Genomic DNA, 9,438 nt, shown 5'->3' with positions numbered 1-9,438 from the left:
AAAGTTTCTCAGTTCTGTCATTTGTGAAAAGATCAATACGAGATTGAATTACCATTTATTGGCAAAGGGCCCTAAAAAGCTTACTTTAGCATTAATCTTTTACATGGTTAAATGCATTTCCTAATTTGAGATCACCCCAGCATTGGAAAAAAAGAAAAATAATGAAAGGGGAGTATGTCCATAAACCAACAAATAATTTGGCTATAATGTATCACAGAACATAAAGAAACCCCATATATCTATACATAAATATTGTCTGTTACATACAGACACACACACAGGTCTATAAGTGCATGCATGCACATACACGCACACGTGCACACACACCCAGTCATAAAACAAAACCTAAAGTTCTATTGCTTCTATTTCCATATTTAGCTTTACATTTTTTCTTATTTCATCAAATGAATACCTTTTTGTCATCTTCCCTTTCTTAAAGATAGTGTGGAGAAGATCATGACCATTTTCTTCAAAGTATCCTTTTCTTTCTTCAAATGCAATAAAATTCTGTGCTGGTGTCCTATGTAAAGATAATCAGCCCTCTCTGGGCCTTTTGCTGGGATCATCAACTGGTTCCTTGAAGCAGTTAATCCCAAGGCAATTAGTTACAACTTAACTACACTTGAAGGGAAAATTCAAGAGATATCTTGTTAACTTCTGGAGCAAAGCTCCACCAGAATCAAGGAAAACATTTTCAATACTCCGTTTTTGGTATTTTGCTTCATATCTTCCACAATTTCTTGTAAGGTTTTATATTTGCACCATCCTCTTGACCACTTCTAAGATAAGATGGCAGCAACATGTAGCCCTTTGAGTTCTCAGTGACAGAGAACTTCTTACCTAAAATACCCGAAATCTTTAACACAGTGCTAAGAGGATTTTAAGACCCAAGTCTGATTATTGGTGGCGCCTCTGTACAGTGTGATACTATTAAATATCTTAGATCTTTACTTTCTGTTTTCTCACACACGTTATAAATGCTATAGCTATTCCTGACCACAGAAAGGGGCACCGATAAAAACTATGCTGCTCTATTTCAAAAGCATTTTTTGATTGATCTCTCCCTCAAGCTGTTACATTACTATGTTCTACATCTAGAACAGAATAGCCTGGAAGAGAATCTTTTGTTCCGTAGTATTTTTTAATTAAAGCCATTCTTGCTACTGTATCTGTTCCTTTGAAGTTAACCAAATGAGCAGAGCTCCTATGCCAGCTGCCTCTTGGAAAAAGACTTCTCTGTAGCCAAAATCATATAACTGGTATACCAGACCATCCAGGTTATAGGAAGTTTCTAACAAATATTTGGCCAGTATTTTCCTCTATTCTCTAGAATTTATGGCCACTGTGACTGGCTACCAGGACTAAACAAGAATAGTCTCAATCCAGTTTGTAAATTAGCAACATTCTGAATAGTTTTTTTTACTATGAAGAGAACACTTCCTCTGGGAATGACAGAGCCCTCAGGAACAGCTTTTACTTCTATTGGAAGATGTCCGTCATATCTCTCAAGAATGTAGTTCCATCCCTTTGCATTAAAGACATTATCTTGGAAAATTCACTAATCTTTTATTCTGCAATGTCTATTCTACTGTTCATTCTACTAGAGGATTTTTTATTTAAGACATTATAATTTTATCTCAGTAAGTTTTATTTGAGTCTCTTTTGTATCTTCCGTGCCTCTGCTTAACATGCTCAATCTGTCTTCCAGATTCCAGTGTTGAATGTGTGGAGCATCTGGAGTGCTGGCAATGTTCTTTTTCTTAACCTGGATGGGGGTACCTCATGTTTCCTTTACATTATTTGGTGAAATTTACATTTATGTTTTGTGCACTTTTCTGCTTATTTCAAAATGAAAAGTTAGATGATGCAAGTAATCATATTAGCTCCACATTCAAAGCATCAAAAACCCCAACCGCTTCTCACCAGCTCCACCACTACTGCCCTGAGCCAAGCCTCCATTATTCATTAACTTGTTAACAGCAAAATCCACCCAATGGACTTCCTTCTTCTGCCCTTACCCCTCCTATAGTCTACTTTCAGCTCAACTCTAATGTCATCCTTTTAAAATTCAAGTTTGATCATCTCATTCCTCTGCTCAAATTCCAATGGCTTCACATCTCACTCACAGTCAAAGTCAAAGACTTTTTATAGCTTACACAGCCTTATGTGATCTGGCATCCTGTTATCTCTCTCATTACTTCTTTCTTAAAATGTGTTCCTTCTGTCTTAGACACACTAGCCTCTCTTGTGTTCTCCTAACTTACTGGCCACTCACCTGCTTCAGAGAATTGCACTTATGATTTTCTTTGCCTAGAACACTCTTCCCACTGATACCCATGGCTAACTCCCTTATCTTCATCAAATCTGTATTCAGATTTTATCGTCTTCATGAGATTTTCCTGATTTCCTTATTTAAATCAATCTCATTTCACTGATGCTCCCTTATTCCCTTCTCTGTTCATTTATATTTTTACATAGTGCTTATCACCATCTATCATACTGTACATTTGATATTCATTTGTTCTGTGTCTGTCTTCCTCACACGAAACATAAACTCTGTGAGAGAAATTATTTTTATCACTTTTTTTAATTCATTGCTTGAAACTTCAGTGCTTCTGTCATTGTCTGGCATCAAGTATGTACTTAATAAATATTTGTTGAATAAATTCCCTTAAACCATTATTCTCCACTTTCAGGTAATTTCTCCTCCTTGATATAAAAAAAAAAGCCTTGATTGTTTATTTCCGTGGCTTGTACATAATGTACAATTAATAGATGTTAGTTGAATGAATGACTACATGCCTAGCTAGTGGCAATGTTGTCCTGTTATCCTAATGGTTACAGATGGGAAGTAGGAGTATGCACTCTGAGGTTCTATTCTTGGCTTTTTTTCTGATTGCATTCAACATACATGAATATTCATTAGCTGTTTATTTTGGGACCTAAATATCAAAAACTTATTTAGTAAACATGTTGGTATGGAAAGCACTGGACAAGCCACTGCAGATTAAAATAAAGACCACGTTTTCTTCCAGATTCCCAAAATATGCCTGCAGAAAGAAATGTGCCCCTGCATTCTGTGGTATGCTGCTAAACGTGTATTTGCATATGCAGATGCCAGATTCTGCCAACAGATCAGTTAATTGCAAATACAAAGCAGCCACTGAGGACATATTTACTTCTCTTGTAAAGGCCAGTACAGTTGTGTGGGCCACAAATGAAATGCATACTGTTGATTTGCAGGAATAGTTTCTGAGACTGGAAATGATTACCTCTTAGCTGAAACAGACTAGGGAGCTGTTTCTGTCAGTTGTAAAGGCCTCTGCCTTCTCAAACAGGAAATATCACTTGTTTTCCATGAAGGTATGCTACTGGTCAGAGAAAACTACCTCTGTGCCTCAACCCTCGCACATTTGGAATGGCAGCCCTCACTTGCCCATTTTTAATTATACCTGGAAGAGTGTTGACAGCCCGGGAAGGAGCCAAATGCTCTTGCTCCCAGGTTACAGTCTTTCCTGGTTGTGGTACTGGCCAGGCTTGATTCGACTCCAGAGAGTGAAAGTCTCTCTGAAACACAGTGGCCAGCCTTGCAAACAGGGCTTGTATGTAGGCTGATCCAGGCAGAGCAGAATAGAACTAATATTTTCCGTATTGTAAAGGTTTATTGAAAATACTTGAACATGTTAGAGTAGGCTTCTGATCTAAAATCATCTCTCTACAGATGGGGTAATGCAGGTCCAGAAAGACAAAGTGACTTGTCCTAAGTCACAGAAATAGTTACTAGCAAGGTGGGATTAAAACCCAGGTCACTTGCCTTCTGATACTATGGTCTTTCCACTGTGTTACTCTCACAGTCATGGGCCTCCCAGGTAGTCACAATGGCTTCAAATGTTCACATTTTTAAAAAGTCACCCAAGGAGCAAGTTAAAAATGTAGATCTTTGCGACCTGCCTCCCAGAGACTCTAATTTGGAAAGTCAGTGGTAGAGCCTAGGAATTGTGCTATAGCATGTATCCCAGGGAAATCTGATGTAGATGGCATCAGTCTACAACTTGAGGCATTCTGGTACCTGGCAGGGTATTGTTAAGGAGGATGTATATTATATAGATTAGCATTACTGATGTGGTGCCAGCCTGTGTTTATAATGTTGGTTTTGCCGCTTACTAACCATGTATGTTTGAATGAGCTCATTATTCAGCCTCTCTAAGTCTCAGTTATGGTACCTGTAAAATGGGAACTCAGTGGGCTGTTGTGAGAACTATATACATATAATTGTGTGTGTGTGTGTTTTTGTGTGTAGCAAGCACAGTGTACGTGGTGCATAGTAAGTGCTTAATAAACGTCCACTATTGTTGTTGGTGATAAAGTGCCTGTCATATAATCTGTACCTTTAAATACTCCTTATGTAGTGGTATTATCGATGTTTTGAAAGAGCAACTAAGTCATTTCAGAATTTTTCATATATATGTGAGTGTGTATATATATGTGTGTGTATGTATATATATATATATAACATTTAATATACTATACATAAAGATATAACATAAATACATTTTCCTTTGGCTGTACCCCGGTCTCCCTATTACTTCTTAGACCCTAGTCTCACCAAATCTACAATAGAAAGTTCCTGTCTGAGAAAACAAGTATGATATCAAAGAGATTGTTCATCTGTCTTTAAAATGTTATTCTCTCTTTTCCTCCAGTGGGCCTTAACTAAAATGGCCAATTGTATTCAACAAGCCTGGTGAGAACTCACATTTCTGATTGAGAAGAAATATGTTTAAGTAATTTAGACATTTCAGCCTGTTTATTCCCACCCGGGCTAGAGGTCTTTCGGTCCAGTGAGCTTGTCAAGTGCAGTGAAAATATACTCAACCTAGGTTGTCATGTATATGTATAAGCTTACAGGATGTCTACCAAGAGATAAAATAAAGAAGGGCCAAATCATCCAAAATGATGATTCCAGTGCCACTTTATTACCGATTGTCTAAAATAACTTGATTGCAAAGATTCGGAGGATTGATGGTGGAAATAAACTCAAGTGTGAAGTGACAGCTCTACCATGAAAAATGCAGATGGATGTCAGGGAATTGTGAGCAATTTGGCGGCTATCTGAGTGCTTTAGATAGCACAGATCACCTAGGAATCAGACACTCTGTGACTGACTTTAAGTTGCTGTCATTAAAAAGCGGCAATCCGGGCCAGCCCCAGTGGCCTAGTGGCTAAGTTCGGCTTGCTCTGCTTCAGCAGCCTGGGTTTGGTTCCCAGGTGCAAAGCTACACTGCTTGTCAGTGACCATGCTGTGGTGATGGCCCACATACAAAAAAAAGAGAGGAAGCTTGGCAACAGATGTTAGCTTATGGTGAATCTTCCTCAGCAGAAAAGAAAAAAAAAGTGGCAATCAGTAAGTTTGGCTATGATGATGCATTTTATTATTGAAAATGACCCTAAACACCCCATTCTAGTTGGTGGTGATAGCAGCAGTGATTCCAGTGTTGGTAGTGGTGTGGAAGGGTCTCTATTATGTTTCTTCTAAAACTCTAGATGGATGGCATAGAACATTGAATGAAAGTGGGATCTTGGAGTTAAGAAAGACCAAGGTTTGAATCCAGTTTGGTACTTCCTAGCTATGTGAAGTTGGGTATGTCGTTTGGAGCCTTTAAATTTTACTTTTTTCATCTGTAAAACAAGAATAAATCACTGACCTTAAAGAGTTCCTGTGAGAATTAAATTATATAAATAATTTAATATGTAATTTAGTTATATAAAGTACCTGAATCATAAGAGATGATCAATAAATACTTCCTCCTTCATAGTGGTATTAGTGGTAATAAAGTGTTAGAAGAAGTAGGATTGTGGGGTTTTTTAAATGATGTAACCTAATTCTACTTTAATTTGCTGTCTAAATCTAGTATTTAGATTGTTTCAATAATATCCCACTCAAGAATGAATTTTCCCAATGGAAATGAATAAATGGTGAAAATTTCTAAGAGAAGGAAGAGGTTCAAAATAGTCCAGCTTATTTTAAACATATGAAGACCAACAGAATTAACATGCCAGAGTCTATGCAATAGATGAATGTATCTCAGATCTGTATTTATTATTACACATTTAGGGCAATAGGAGCATCTGAATTTGCTAAAAAACATTTTTTAATTCATTGATAAAAATTTTATCCATTGATAAAATTGGCAAATACCCAAACCTCGAGCAGAGTTCTTAGATTACTAAATTGCTAACAATTTCTCCCTAAATTGGTAAATATAAAAAGTCAGATGTTCCCAAGGCAAGTCAAGCCTTTGTGAGTGCACTTCACTTTCCTCTCAGGTGCCCTATTGTCCTCGTATTTATCCTCCTTTTGTCTTATCCAACTTTGCTCACTGGAAAGAGCTAATGAGCTTATTTAAACTGAGGTGTGAGTGACTGAAGTAGCTTTGTAAATCCTCTTCCCAAGGAAGTGTTTTTGTAGGATAGAAGAGGAATAAATCTCTAGTTTTAAGATATCAAACATTAGCAAATAGACGTGGTGCAAAGGAACAGGTATCTTTTTAGATAAGGTAATCATATTTTAAAATCATTTGTTTGCTATATCTATGTGAAAGGAACATTCGTTGAAGAAAATTTGGAATATAGAAAAATCTCACAAAAAATGAAAACACGTCACCGATATAATTAATACTTAGACTTAAGTGATTAAGAATTTAGTGAATACAATTTCAAACTTTTTTAAATAAATAGCCATTTCACACACATGTGCAAAAGTAGTACTCTGTATCCTTATTTGTAAACTCCTCTTATACATTGACCATTTCCATTTCATTATATTTCTACATCATAATTTTAACAGCTGCAAGTTATTACATCATATAGATGGACCTCACCATTTTTAACCCATGTTCTATGGTTGGAAAGGTAATTGTTCCAATGCTTTGGCTTCTAAGAGTAAATAGAGATTAATATTCTTCTAAATTAAACCTTTCAGAGTTTCATGATGAACATCTTAGAGTTAAAGTTCTACAAGTAATATTGCTGGGTCAAATGGTATGCAAATTTGTAAGATATAGTGAATATTATCAAAATTAAAGAGAGTTATCATCAAAGCTAAAGAGAATGAGCACTTCCTCACTCCATCACTGAGTATCATCATTAAAAACAATGGAGTGAACATAGAGACTCACAGCATGTATTTCACCTGATTGTGTGACCAATCCACCCAATGATGGAGTATCATTGTCTCCTCTGTTAGAAGCCTATGCTATGCCCATCTATGCCCATCTCAAAGCTAGAGTTAGCAGCTGTGAGCATCTTCAAGCTTAATAAGAGCACTTCTCCTGGTGTGGAGAAGTAAACAAGCTTACATTTTCTCTTCATACTAACAAAGATATAATTTAACAATTTTCAAGGACCAACATGATGGCACAACCCCAGTGGGTTTCCTTTAAGAGGGAAACTACACATGTATGTGCCTTTCTATTTTAACAGAGGCAATAAACACAAATAATGTTGTGATGCTGCTAGAAATTGAATGATTCAAAGATAGGGCCTGTACCAAATGTCAGTATGTACAAAAAAATCCAATCACATTTATAATCAGATAAGGCCTCTTTCTCCCTGTGGGCAGTAGGTTGTTTTTAAAGATATTTTTTTTCCTAAAGCTATGAAAATCAAAATCAATTCTTGCTTTATTTTTATCTGAAATACTTATGAAAACATTTTTTCCCCTTCTGTAATCTGAAGTGGAAACACCAAACTGCAATTGCTTTTTTTTAATGAAAACACTTGATTAACAGTTGCCCAAAGTTGTCCTGTAACTTGGAGATATGCGGTTTGTTTCAGAGGCCTCAATGTTTTTAAGAAATGATCTAACAGAAGTAATTGGATGCAAACTCTAGTTTCATTTCCTTATGAAATAATAGCAAAATAAGAGACAAATCAGAGGGTGACATCAGCATCATGGTGGAGTGAGCACTTCCTTTGCATTCCCCTCTAAGGTACAACCAAAAGGATATTCATACGCCAACAGAGGACATATACACATCACAAAAGACGTCTGGGAGACCTATGCAGCCATATGCCTGAAGGTGGTGGTGGGGCTGGATCCTCCTTAGGAAGTGGAAGCTGAGCCACAGGAGCTCCATGGAGAGAGACAGGCTATGGTGGCAGGAGGTGCACAGGTGAAAAGGGCGCCTCATCTCTGCCGGATACTCCAGCCCCAGAATTGCCTGAAGCATGGTATGGTGAGCATGGTAGTGGCAGAGGGGAAAGGGTACAGGCAATCTAGCCCCAGATTCACCCAGAGCAAGACACAGAGAGCTTGATGGTGGCAGTAGCGAAAGTGCACAGCCCAAGTTGTTTGGAGCACAGCATGGAGAGCGTGGCAGCCATAGAGAGGAAAGTGCACAGCTGAGAGAGTTGCCCTGGGCCCCGCCCTGTACCCCAGCCCCAGAATCCTCTGGAACATGGCATGGAGAGCTTGGCAGTGGCGGCAGAGAAAGGGAAAGTGCACAGTCCTGGAAATGCCCAGAGCTCTGTTCAGAGAGACAAGCAGGGGGTGGGGAACGTGCTGGAGAAGGAGAGTACCCCTCCCCCTGCCCAGTGCTCCAGATCTGCCATCAATCAGTTGCTCAGAAAGAAAAGCAGTCAGTGGTGGCTGGAGCTGGGGATCCCCTTCTTGTGCCAGGCCCAGAATACACTGCGCCTGATCCCCATCCTGTGGTGGTACGTGGCAGCTGCAACCTGATAAGAACACCATGAGGAAGTAAAAATCTACTCCATCAAGCAGTATGACTAGGTATGTTAAGGCTCCAGACCAGAAGGAAAGTGAAAAGTACTCAGAAACCAACCCTGAAGGGACAGAAATCCATAACCTAAATGACAAAGAATTCAAAACAGCTATCATAAAAAAACTCAACGTGTTACAAGAAACACAGAAAGGCAAATTAACGAATTTAGGAGCTTCTTCACAAAGGAGATTGAAACCATAAAGGAGAAGCAATCAGAATTGTTGGAGATGAAAACTACAATGGATGAAATAAAGACAAATCTGGATTCCCTAAACAACAGAGGTGACAATATGGAGGAGAGAATCAGCAAGTTAGAGGATAGTACTATAGAAATGCTTGAGAGGGAGGAGAAGAGAGAACTAAGACTAAAAAGAAATGAAGAAGTTCTCAGAGAAATATCTGACTCATTGAGGAAATGCAACATAAGGTATAGATATTTAAGAGGGGGAAGAGAAGGAAAATGGAGCAGAAAGCTTGTTCAAAGAAATAATAGCCAAGAATTTGCCAGACCTGGGGAGGAAGGTGGAAATCCATGTGAAAGAAGCTTCCAGATCTCCTAACATTGTCAATGTAAAAAGACCCACTCTGAGGCATATAGTACTGAAGCTGGCAAAAGTCAAGGACAAAGAAAATATAATAAGGGCAGCAAGGCAGA

General features: G+C 38.2%; 1 pseudogene; it reads right to left on the bottom strand.

The window, feature by feature from the left end:
* Positions 1–345: 345 nt before the first annotated feature.
* Positions 346–1,549, bottom strand: LOC100072018 (nicotinamide phosphoribosyltransferase pseudogene; annotated as a pseudogene).
* Between the last annotated feature and the right edge of the window lie 7,889 nt (positions 1,550–9,438).

Source organism: Equus caballus, chromosome 14 (genome assembly GCF_041296265.1).
Source record: "Equus caballus isolate H_3958 breed thoroughbred chromosome 14, TB-T2T, whole genome shotgun sequence".
In the NCBI taxonomy this organism is placed as follows: Eukaryota; Metazoa; Chordata; class Mammalia; order Perissodactyla; family Equidae; genus Equus; species Equus caballus.
Note: the sequence above shows the minus strand (reverse complement) of the source record. Positions and strands in the feature narration are given on the sequence as shown.